Source organism: Aegilops tauschii, chromosome 3, assembly GCF_002575655.3.
Source record: "Aegilops tauschii subsp. strangulata cultivar AL8/78 chromosome 3, Aet v6.0, whole genome shotgun sequence".
Lineage (NCBI taxonomy): Eukaryota > Viridiplantae > Streptophyta > Magnoliopsida > Poales > Poaceae > Aegilops > Aegilops tauschii.
In genome coordinates this window covers 336,443,484-336,456,874 of record NC_053037.3, presented here as the reverse complement: position 1 = coordinate 336,456,874, position 13,391 = coordinate 336,443,484, and the positions used below count along the sequence as shown (strand labels likewise).

Here is a 13,391-nt window from a genome sequence, read left to right as displayed (position 1 = left end):
TCACTAGTGGCTTCTCTCAAGATAGCATATATTACGGTGGGTGAACAAATTACTGTCGAGCAATTGATAGAAAAGTGCATAGTTATGAGAATATCTAGGCATGATCATGAATATAGGCATCACGTCCGTGTCAAGTAGACCGAAATGATTCTGCATCTACTACTATTACTCTACACATCGACCGCTATCCAGCATGCATCTAGAATATTAAGTTCATAAGAACAGAGTAGCGCATTAGGCAAGATGACATGATGTAGACGGATAAACTCAAGCAATAAGATATAAACCCATCTTTTTATCCTCGATGGCAACAATACAATACGTGCCTTGCTGTCCCTACTGTCACTGGGAAAGGACACCGCAAGATTGAACCCAAAGCTAAGCACTTCTCCCGTTGCAAGAAAGATCAATCTAGTAGGCCAAATCAAACTGATAATTCGAAGAGACTTGCAAAGATATCAAATCATACATATAAGAATTCAGAGAAGAATCAAATATAGTTCATAGATAATCTTGATCATAAACCCACAATCCATCGGATCTCAACAAACACACCGCAAAAAGTATTACATCAAATAGATCTCCAAGAACATCGAGGAGAACTTTGTATTGAGAACCAAAGAGAGAGAAGAAGCCATCTAGCTAATAACTATGGACCCGAAGGTCTGTGGTAAACTACTCACACATCATCGGAGAGGCTATGGTGTTGATGTAGAAGCCCTCCGTGATCGATTCCCCCTCCGGCGGAGTGCCGAAAAAGGCCCCAAGATGGGATCTCACGGGTATAGAAGATTGTGGCGGTGGAAAAGTAGTTTCGTGGCTCCCCTGGATGTTTTCAGGGTATAAGAGTATATATAGGCGAAAGAAGTAGGTCGGTGGAGTTGCGAGGGGCCCACGAGGGTGGGGGCGCCCTCCTGCCTCGTGGCTTTCTCACGGAGTTCTATACTTCCACTCCAAGTCTCCTGGGTTGCGTTTGTTCCAAGAAAGATCCTCGCAAAGGTTTCATTCTGTTTGGATTCTGTTTGATATTCCTTTTCTGCGAAACACTGAAATAGGCAAAAAAACAGCAATTTGCAGTGGGCCTTCGGTTAATAGGTTAGACCCAAAAATAATATAAAAGAGCGTATAAAAGCCCATTAACATCCAAAACAGATAATATAATAGCATGGAACAATCAAAAATTATAGATACGTTGGAGACGTATCACCCATGTAAGCCAAATAAGGGGAGAAGTAAAGAGGGGAAGAGAGAAGGGGAGCAATTCGGCCTCCCCCTTCCTTCTCTCATCCCTCCTCCTTCCTTCCCCCTCCGGATGGATATGGAACGGGGGAGGCCGAATAGGGAGGCACCCAAGTAGGATTCCTCCTACTTCGGGCGCCCCCTTGGATGCCTCTCCTCCCCTCCAACCTATATATATGAGGGGGGGCACCGCTAGAACGCACGCCAACAATTGTTAGCCGTGTGCACACCAACAATTCTGCTTTCGATCTACGAGGGTACGTGGACACACTCTCCCCCTCTCGTTGCTATGCATCTCCTAGATAGATCTTGCATGAGCGTAGGAAATTTTTGAAATTGCATGCTACGTTTCCCAACAGATGCTTACACAAGGTTTCTCAAAAAAAGAAACTTAGTCAACAATCGACTCTACCAGCGTGAGACCGTTAAATGTCAATCCAATGACATTCGTGCTTCTTCAGTCTCTGATTTTCCTACTCCATCCGCCCTAACCAGCGCCGGCGGAACCGCCTACTCCCGCCTCCTGTGGCCGGTTGTGCTGTCAGGCAGGCCTCATGACCCCACCCTAGTCGCATCTCTACTCACCCACACCTCCTGTTATTGTCCGGTGACGGCAACCTCACACTACAGCCGAACCAGTAAACCCTCATACCCCCTCCGCATGGGAAACAACTGCCGAGTCTTCCTCGGCTCCGGTTCATTCCCTTCCTTGGCCTCACCATCGTCCACCGTCTTGGTGCTCTCGGCGCGGCGTGGTCAACATGGTCAACAAACGACATCCATCAGAAGAGGACTATACATGGAGAGGCTGACAGCTGGGTCCACAGCCATACGCAAGGAAGTGCCTCCTTTTTTCGCGAGTAGGAAGTTCCTCCTTATTACATGCAAAATATTGATTCCTCCACCTGACAGCAGGGATCCACTGGAAGGGCCTCTGTATTTCACAAAAAAAAATTACCCCCCGCTGACGGCTGGGACCCACTAGCTATATCTTTGCGCACAAGGAAGTGCCTCCTTTTTACGCACAAACAATTATTCCGGCCCCTGCTACCTGGGACCCACCAGATTTGGAGGCTGACTTGTGGGCCTACTAAGTTGACGCGGACACAGGGCTTTGTCAACGTAGTCCATACAAATGATTCTAGTTGTAGTGACCATAGATGTAAATCCAATGGCCGCGCAGGCCTAACTGCCCCACCCTACTCCCATCGCTAGACTAACCATCCCTCTACTCACCCACATTTCCTGTTATTCTCCGGTGATGGCAGACGAACCAGTAAACCCTCGTACTCCCCTCCATGTGGGAAACAACTGTCGAGTCTTCTCTGGCTCTGGGTCGTTCCCTTCCTAGGCCTCACCATCGTCCATCGACCTGGTGCTCTCGGTGCAGCGTGGTCAATGAGCGACATCCATCGGAAGAGGACTGTATGTGGAGAGGCCGACCGCTGGGTCCACGGCCGCATGCAAGGAAGTGTCTCCTTATTACGCGCAAAATAATGATTCCTCCACCTGACAGCGGGGACCCACCAGAAGGGCCTCTTTATCTTGCGAAAAAAAGTTTCCCCCTTGACAGCTGGGACCCACCAGGTCGAAGCGTATATGGAGTTATCTGTCTGGTCGTGAACGTGTACATACATAGTGGTCAATCAGTTTCTCTACAGTGATGACCCGTGTTCGAGTAAGGAGCGGCAGGTGTCATAATAGAACCACCGACGTAGCATGTCACGCAGTCCCGTCTATATCGTGTACACGTACGTACAACCACGCAGCACGAAAGTAAATATGGCTACGTACGTACATACGGGCGGGGTCTAGAATGCGTACAACGACGGCGTCTTGTTCATCGGCAGCCAACCGATTGGGTGGAACGGAGGAAACAACGTCGTGTTCATCGGGAGGCAACTGACCTGGTCGAAATACGTCATGTTCATCAGGAGCCAACTAGCTTGGAAAGAACAGCCAAAATGAGGTCTGGCGTATCGTAGAACAGAGGAAATGGCCTTCTGTTTAACCGCTTACGGTCGAAACTAGGTCTTGTTCATCAGAAAGGGTCTGGCATACCACAACACGAAGGAAACGGACTTCTATTCGAGTGCCTACAATCGAAATAGGGTCCTGGCGATCGGGACGGGTCTAGTGTACCACAAAATGGAGGAAACAGACTTCTGTTCGAGCGCCTACGGTCGACACGGGGTCCTGTTCATCCACCGTCAACTACCTCGCTTCCACAGGCCACTGTTCATCCACGGTCGACTTCCTCTAGCCTCCACCATCTATTGTTCATCCACGGGGTACTGTTCATCTAGCCTCCACCTGCTACTGTTCATCCACCCCCAACCGGCTGGGGTGCAACGGCCTCCTCGGGGTCTGTTCATCTAGCGACAACCGCCTACTACAACGGGGTCATGTTCATCCACCCCCCCCACCAGGAATTGTTCATCCACAACCTCAACTCACCACGTCTCGACTCGTTCTACACAGCACGCGCGTGGTAGCAATGTCCACTGTTCATCGAGACGCAACCCAACACCAGCTGGCAGCGAGTCACACGGGGCCTCGATCGGCTTCAGTAAGCAGCAACATCAATCAATCGCTCGGGTTCAGTTAGTAGTAGCAACGAAGGAATCGCTCGGGTTCAGTCAGTAGTCAAGGAATCGCTTGAGTTCAGTTAACAACCCTGATCGATCGCTCGGGTTCAGTAACGTAGCGACTGCAATCATTCATGTTCAGTAAGCGAACGCCTCGCTCGGGTGCAGTTAGAGACAAAAAACGCCTCACACACAAGCGCGCGTACCTACGAGAGAGAGAAATGCGTAGACCACAGTGCATCGCTCGGCCCCGACCACCCACCGTAACCGTGAACTACCTGAAATTTTCCTCGCCCTCGCTTCTACCATGATTTTTTTCGTCATGGACGGCCCAAACATTGTCATGCAGGTGCGTCTGCGGCCCGCCCAGGATGAAAGCCCAATTTCTTTCATGATTTTTTGTCATGAAAGTAGGAGCCCATTACATCTATGATGATACGTGTTTCTGTCACAATTATCGACATAGAAGTGTCATAACCATGACAGAAAGAATTGTTCAGGCCATAATGTCACAGATGTGCCTTTTTTGTAGTGATGTCAAGGATTCAGTCAATCCCGTTGCATTTTCCTTTGTCCGGCGATATGTTACTTGCCCGAGATTCGATCGTCGATATCTCCATACCTAGTTCAAATTCGTTACCGGCAAATATCTTTACTCCCTTCGTAATACAAGATCCTGTGACCAAACTCATTAGTCACATGAAGCTTCTTATGATGTTGTATTACCGAGAGGGCCTAGAGATATCTCTCCATCACACGGAGCGACAAATCCCAGTCTCGATCCATGCAACCCAACAAATACCTTCGGAGATACCTGTAGAGCACCTTTATGATCACCCAATTATGAAGTGATGTTTGATAGCACACAAAGTATTCCTCCGGTATCCGGGAGTGGCATGATATCATGGTCTAAGGAACTGATACTTGACATGAAGAAAGCTATAGCAAATAATTAAACAATATGATGCTAAGCTTATGGTTGGGTCTGTCCATCACATCATTCTCCTAATGATGTGATTCCATTATCAAATGAAACCTAGTGTACATGGTTAGGAAACCACAACCATCTTTGATCAACGAGCTAGTCTAGTAGAGGCTTACTAGGGACACGGTGTAGTTTATGTATTCACACATGTATTTAAGTTTCCGGTCAATACAATTCTAGCATGAATAATAAACATTTATCATGAACGGGAAATATGTCTAAAATCAAGCACAAACCATCATGCAAAAAAAATGCGGCTAGCAGCAATCTACGTTTTCTATAAATCGAAGTAGTACAATCTCATCATGAGAATATGCATCTTGCAAACCATCTTGAAGCAGAGATATAATGGGTGAAAAATCAACTCTTGGCTACTATTATATTCTTTCTCTCCAATAGATAAAGATAAACACTCGATAATCCGTATGTCTACACGGGTGCTTGATTTTTAAAGGAAATCCAACCTACACATGCAGGCACCAATGGTGTAGCAAATGAGCATAGTGCATCTTCCTAAGCTCTAACGTCCTTGTACATGCTACACTCTTAGCCTCCAAATTAGCCACCTCCTTCTCAACACCAAGCATCTTGTATTCCGATCGTGGAGGCTGCAAGAAGTCAGTTCTCTGATCTCTTCATGCTCCTCTTTGTGATTCCTTGTAACACCACAAAATATTTTCTTCGGATTTTCAATTTTTTTAATGGTTCTTATTTTGATGGTTTATTAGTTGGGTTATTTTTTTAAAAGGTCAAAAGTATTTCTTATGCAGAAAGGTTTTGGAAGTATTTAAATATAATCCAAGGATATGGCCACTTCACTCTTTTCAAATACTTCTAACTCTTCCCAAAATTTATTCTGTCATTTTAAATCCTTCTCCTAGTCATCCCCACTCTCTAGGACAGAATCCAACACCTTTCCCTCTCGACAAAAATATTTTTCTTACATTTAATAAATTCCAATTATGCATAGTTTCTTTGATTTACAATGGAACTATATTGTTCCCAATTCTTTTGTACCCACAAAAATTACTCTATTTATTTGACAGTACCCACAACCCACTCCACCAAAAAAATTTGGTTTCACAGTTCAAAATTTTCAAACTTCATTCAGTTCAAATTTGGACCAGATTCAAACTCCATGGTCAAAGCCCAATTTAAATTGCTCCAAAAATTCCGAAACTTTGCCAGACTCTCCAAAAATTCTCAAAAATTCCTAAAATGCCTAGAGCCCTCTGGCATTTCATCATACACTTGATGTACACTGTTCATCACTGTCAAAATATTCAGCAAAATTCAGAGATTCAGAGAGAGGGTGGAATCGATGCCGTGCACTCCTCATCTTCCTCTCTCCCGCACGACATCGCCTCCTTTGAGCTTTAATGCGCCACCCTGGACCCTCAGGTCAGTGGCTCGCCGCCGATGGCACAATAGCTGGCCGGTGCACCTGCCACCGCCCTCGGCTGCGGCAACCGAGCCGATCAACACGGCCACCGGTCGCCTTCACCGCGTCCACCGCTCCCCTGCCTACCTCCTCTCCACGCGTCGTCTGCTCCGCGGCGTTGACTCACTGTCCGAGCCACCCCGCGCCCGCCTGTCAGTTGCCAGAGCCGCACGTCGCGCTGACACTTCAAGAGAACTCCATCGACCTCATCCGATCCACACCGACCACGCCCGTCGACCAAACCTACCTCATCAGATGGATTAACTCTGGCGTGGTCCGCCCCTCACTAGACCTCCTCGGACTGCCTATAAAAGGCCTACCCGAGCTTCATTCATCACTCACACCACTCCATCATCATCCCAATCGACCTCTCGCACACTCCCTCGACCTCGAGAAGGTCTTCTTCTCCACTTCCGGCTCCGTTCCGCCGCGGTACCCGAGAACCTCTCGTCGCCGTTAGGCCATCTTCGCCACCAAAACATCGTAAGTAGTCGTCTAGTCCACCATGTAGTCGATCCCGCGCCTCAATTCGTCAACCGGAGCCCTCTTCGGCGGGATCCGCCACCACCCGACGCCACCGTCCGCCGGAAACGACCTCGCCATCATTCTGGTGCTCGCCAGCGACAACCACCACCACCCACTGATGTGGGGTGCCACCCCGAGCACATCCCAGCCATTGCCACCTCCTGAAACGCCGGCGATCGCCGCCGGTGACCACTGCACCCCCTCCGTACGCGCGCACGATCATGGGTAGGGCCCACCCGTCAGCGTTTTATTCTTTTCTGTTATACTCGAAAGCACCTTCTGCCTCTTCACGCTTTTTGCACAGGAAAGCGTATTTCCTTCTAACGCGCTTTAGTTATTACCGCAGGGACCCGCTGGCAGTTATTTTATTTATAGAGAGGTCCCTGATTTTAAAACCTTAATAACTTTTAAACCACAAATCATTTTCAGTTGATTCTTTTTCTGAAATTCTTATTTTCACTCTTTTTTTTAGTATTTAATAAAAAATATTTTGACACAACTTTTTGCACTGTTGAAAAAAATTGAATTTGGACGTTTTCCAGAAAACGAAGAGGGGGGCTTTACCGGGAAATTCGAGGAACCACTTTCCGACTACTTTGATCAAGGCAAACATTTTTGAACTTGGGATATGGTGAATTGCATGCATGATTGCATCGAATGAAATTGCACCATATAGCTGTAATAGTGAAAGCATGCACTAGTCATGTCATTTTGAGCACTATTGCATGTCATTTTGCGCACTATTGCATACACCAAAAAACTTGCTAACGTGTGGATATGGTGAGAATCCTAGAGTGTATTTCCTACCTTGGACGTGCCGGTGGGCACGAGCCGCGTTATGACACGACAGTATCACCATGGCATGTGAGACATGCCAGCCATAATAACAAACCTCCTAAGTCAACCTAGATCGAGTCTTGTTCCGTCAAGCCTAGCTAAATACCGTGCTGTCACTTGTCTTCCCGCGAGGGGAGTGCGATTTAGTAAGTTATTAACCCCTTTTTGGGTACACACCACTTAGAGAGGCCACGATGAGGGTTCCACAGCCATGGTCTAATGCCAGTCATCGGGTCAGGGGCATGGGTGTATCCGGCTGGGCCGATAGGGGGGCACCCCTTGTAATCCGCGCGTATTAATAGTGATCCCATGCTATTCGAGCCGATGGTCTCCCCGACTTAGAGTTCTCTTGAAAGATGCTTTGGGTGATTCCTGGCATCCGGGAAGTTATTTTGGTGTGTGTTGGTCAGGTGTGTTTTCAACCCAAAGACCGTAAGGGAATTAGTTAGTGCCTAGGTGTTGGCTACAGAAATCCCATACATGTGGGTAAAGAGTACAACCTCTACAAAGTTACATCTATTCGAATAGTCGTGTCCACGGTCAATGTTAGTTGGGAAGGGTCAAGTATCGGTCTCGGTGGCGGTCTTTGAAGGAAATAATTAAACTGAGCATGATTCATTTTGTAGGATAATTATTGTCACCACTGATGCTATCATGAAGATCTTTGTTATCATGAATATTAGTGCTATACATGTTATTGTAATTATGGACTAACCCGTTTCTCTTATTCAATTTTACGGAGTGTCACTTGGGATGGCCAAACTACCCATGCACTCAATTTTCTTTTCTTTTCTGAGTATCACTTGGGATGGTTAGACTATCCGGATACTCAGCTTTCTTTTCAAGACATCTTGAGGCGTCGCTTCTAGACACCCGTTTGGCATTTCTTTTCAAGACCTCTCGAGATGTGCTTTTAGACACACGTTTGGCATTCTTCTTGGAATTTCTCGGGCGGTCCAATGCCCGATGTTCCGTTAACTTTCTTTGTCTGTCACTAAAATTTCTATACTCATTCTTCAACACATGCTAATGTTTATCATGCCGTAACGTATTTTCGGTCAGCACATGCATTTAATATATCCCATCATGAGCATATGCATTTGGTATATCTTTTGTTCATAATGTTTGAGAGTACATTCCAACATACTCACAGGCTTGTCCCTGGCTTGTTAATTTGGCCAGTCCTGGAGGAGGACGAGCTTGTGGAGGAAGGTTGCGCTAGCGAGCCCGACGCTTAGAGTTGTTCCTGGTTAGTCAACCGTGGTCTTGGAGTCTACCACATGTATCATCCGCTGTGCTTTCGCTTCCCAAATAAAATAGTCAAGCCTCACTCTGATGCTTGGCTCTATTTTATTGTATCGGTGTTGTACTACCATCAAACCACTGTCATATACCGCCACCACCATATATTGCAAATTTGTAATAAATAGTGGAGCACCCTGGCTCAACCCGATGTAATATTATGTCGTACTGGTTATAAATATCAAGGAAGTCCACCAGTTGTTTTGATCTTGGGGCTGGTGTGACTTAGGACTATTCTGTGATTTATTATGGAAACAGGCCCGACATGCCTCCTGGTCTTGCTTTGTTGAAATTGCTTTTTAAGATCATAAATATCAACTTGAAAATTGCAAGATTTGTTGATGGATGTCAACCTGCACCTAATTTGAGCATCAAGAAAAACTCCGTTGCTATAAAGTGGTTGTGGGAAAGTGTTAATTTCTCACAGAAAGGCCTTGTATAGTCTCTCACATAAAATGGGAAGTAATAGATAATACAATGACCATAGTACATAGATATATGTTCATTTCATGTTGTTATTATACTCCCTCTGTTCCTTTATGTAAGGTGTATTATTTTCAGCATGGTGACCAAGGCACATAATTATAGACAAGTTAGTACAAAATTACCCTTAGCAAATTTGTTGGTTTGTGGCAAATAAATCAGTTAGTCTAGGAAAGTAAGAGATACATGCAATCCATAGAGAGATACTTTCCTTCTTTTGCTACAAGGAAAGATATAGACAATCAGGAAAGAGATAGTTTCCTTTTTCTGGAGGGCTAATAAGGGAATTATGAGGAATTAGAAGAAATGCACCTTACATTTTAGAATTTTATCATAAAACAAATACACCTTATATAAAGGAACAGAGAGAATATTTTACAATAAAATACATGTTATTATAATCCTGTCCACCTTACTAATGATCATGTTTACCAAAATGAGTTGCATGTACATGTAAAATATGTTATATGTATACTTGTTCCTCTTTTAGAATGTTGACAGAATATTGGAGAAGACCAACCCATTATGCAATGGTAAAGCAAATAATGTAGATAAGCTTCAAGATAGTGAGACAACCCCATTTGTCTACAATAAAGCCGATAATGCATATAATTAAGGAAAGCTATCATGAGGATAGTGACACAACCCCAAAGTAATGTCTTGATGTAGTGTTCGAGATACTAGCCACTGCTGCTCGCACAAGCGCTATGAACTCACCACCTGAATCAGTTTGACTTCTTGAGTATCAACTCCGAGATGAAAGCCATCATTCAGCTATGCTCCAAAAAGAAGGTGAATCACTGAGAAATGCCCTGAGAAATCAAATGCATACTTTTTGGTGAAATAGCAAGTGTTGGAGGATTTAGCGTCAAACAGTGAAAGTTCATCATCTTGCTAAGTCGATTGTCAGCATGGTGGATGATGTCTACTACAAAACTTGTTCTTGTACCCTCGTGTTGGGCCTCTAAGCGCATAGTTTTGTAGGACAGTAGCAAATGTCCCTCAAGTGTATGACCTAAGGTTTATCAATCCGTGGGAGGCGTAGGATGAAGATGGTCTCTCTCAAACAACCCTGCAACCAAATAATAAAAAGACTCTTGTGTCCCCAACACACCAAATACAATGGTAAATTGTATAGGTGCACTAGTTCGGCGAAGAGATGGTGATAAAAGTGTAGTAATGATAGTAGATATTGATTTTTGTAATAGGAACAATAAAAACAGCAAGGTAGCAATTGATAAAACGGAGCACAAACGATATTGCAATGCTTGAAAATGAGGCCTAGGGTCCGTGCTTTCGCTAGTGTAATCTCTCAACTATGCTAATATAATTGGATCATATAACCATCCCTCAACGTGCGATGAAGAATCACTCCAAAGTTCCTATCTAGCGTAGAACATAAGAAGAAATTGTTTGTAGGGTATGAAACCACCTCAAAGCTATTCTTTCCGATCAACCTATCCTAGAGTTCGTACTAAAATAACACCAAGCTATTCTTTTCGATCGATCTAACCAAGAGTTCGTACTAAAATAACACCATACGATACACATCAACCAACTCTAATGTCACCTAGATACTCCAATGTCACCGCGAGTATCCGTTAGTTGATTATACGATATGCATCAAACAATTTCAGATTCATAATACTCAATCCAACACAAAGAACCTCAAAGAGTGCCCCAAGATTTCTACCGAAGAAACAAAGATGAGAACGTGCATCAACCCCTATGCATAGATTACCCCCAATGTCACCTCGGGAATTCGTGAGTTGAGTGCCAAAACACATATCAAGTGAATCAATATGATACCCCATTGTCACCACGGGTATTCATAGCAAGACATACATCAAGTGTTCTCAAACCCATAAAAGTATTCAATCCGATAAAATGAAATCTCAAAGGGAAAAATCAATTCATCACAAGATAGAGAGGGGAAAACACCATATGATCCAACTATATTAACAAAGCCCGCGATACATCAAGATCGTGACATATCAAGAACACGAGAGAAAGAGAGAGAGATTAAACACATAGCTACTGGTACAAACCCTCAGCCCCGAGGGTGGACTACTCCCTCCTCATCATGTAGGCCACCGGGATGATGAAGATGGCCACCAGTGATGATTTCCCCTCCGGCAGGGTGCTGGAACAGGGTCTAGATTGGTTTTTCATGGCTATAGAGGCTTGCAGCGGCGGAACTTTTGATCTAGGGTTATTTCTGGCGGTTTCTCTATATATAGGATTTTTCAGGATTGGAATCATGCGAAGATGGGCCTCGAGGTGGGCACAACCCACCTGGGCGCACCTGGGCCTCCTAGGGCGCCCAGGTGTCTTGTGCTCACCTCCTTCACCTTCTGGTCCTCGCATGAACCTTCTAGTGCCTCTTTTGTTCCAAAAAACCATCAAAAAGTTTCGTTGCATTTGGAGAACTTTTTTTGTGCACAAAAAAAACACCACGGTAGTTCTACGGAAAACAACGTTAGTCCTTGTTAGTTCCATGCAAATCATACCAAAACTGTCGTCGTGGGCGCACGGCAGATGCCAAGGGATGGCTAAAGAGAGGAGGAGGCTCGAGGGCGCTGGTGGACTCCAGAGGCGAGGTTGGCATGAGCGGGCACGGGACGCCGGACATACCCAGGTTCGGGGCTCTCCGGAGAGATAATACCCCTAGTCCTGCTGAGTATAGTTGGATGATCGATAGTACAATGTTGCTCCGGGAGCTGTATGGAGGAGGAAGGAAGCTGGCCAAGGCTTGGGCTGCTCCTTTTCTCCGGTGTTGCTGTTTAGTGGCTAGTCCTCTTGCTCGCTTCTCGAATGATCGTGGGCTCCCGGGGGTTTTATAGTCCAACCCCCCGGGGGTACAATGGTAATGTTATAAGTCGGTGGGTTCGTGTTGTCGGTGTTCGGGGACCCGGGCTGGGTCCCGCTGAGGGCTTGTGGTTCACCGGGTTCCCCTAGGTGCGGGCCCCGCAAGCCTAGGAGCACTGTGCGCCATCTTGTCGATCGTCAGGGCGTGGCCGAGTTGAGTCGCGTATAGTGCTCCGTCAGGTTGCCGCTTGTTGTCCTCAGCGGTGAGGGCGGGGGCACTATAGCCACGCCGGCCCTGGTCAGCGGGTAGGTGAGGGGCACTGTTGCCACGTTCCTGCTGACCAGAGGCATGGGCGGGGCACTGTTGCCTCGGTCATCGTTGATTGAAGTCTCGTCCCCATCATACGGCCTGGATGGGACGGGAGTTGACCCGCGGCTGGATTGCGTAGCACGCCATGGGTGGCGCTGGCTTGTTGAGGAGGCTTTGGCCATGCCGGGTTCGGCTGTCTTGCGCCAGTTGTTGAGGCCGAGTCGACGTGTCTTGCCAGGTTGGCTAGTCTGGCCGGCTTGCGGGGCTTGGCCGGGTCGAGCGACCCGGCCAAGCGCGTGCCGATATTGAGGGGCGGTGCCAGCCCCGTTGTTTTTGAAGAGGATCCGGGTTCCGTTGCCTGCCCGGGGTCTATCCCCCCGACAATAGTCCCCGAAGCTGTGAAGGTCCGTCGTCTTCGGATGAGTGGGCCTTCGCAGTTTCCCCCTTAAGCAAGGTGGATTCTGCGAGCGCCGGGTCCGACAACACCCACTGTGTGCCGGTTTTCTCGGAAACCGGATCGCGGCATCTCGGCCGTGGCGGGGACCGAGAAGTCCGCTGAATCTTGGGGCAATCCCTCGGGCTTTGCACGGGCGCCACGTGGTGCCCGGAAGTCAGAGGGGCCTGACAGGCCACGCGCGTGACGGGACCGGGCGACGGGCTGGGGCCCACCACTGCGCGCCCTCGGCCCAAGCGCGCGGATTTATTGCGGCGCCCGGGGGCCGGTTGCTCTTCCCCGGGCAGTTACTGCGCGTGTACGTGCACACTTATTGCGGGGTAGTGGAACGGGCGCATGCAGATGATCCCACTTCCCCACTTCCCCACGTCAAACTGAGGGTTATAAATCGGGGGGCAGGGGCGGCAGACATTATTCTC

At 47.0% G+C, this 13,391-nt stretch overlaps 1 long non-coding RNA gene across 1 annotated transcript; it reads left to right on the top strand.

The window, feature by feature from the left end:
- The first annotated feature begins 5,773 nt into the window (after positions 1-5,773).
- Positions 5,774-9,127, top strand: LOC109733872 (uncharacterized). The gene is made up of 2 exons (XR_002225721.3): positions 5,774-7,003; positions 8,798-9,127. It is a non-coding gene; the product is annotated as an uncharacterized lncRNA (long non-coding RNA).
- Positions 9,128-13,391: the final 4,264 nt, after the last annotated feature.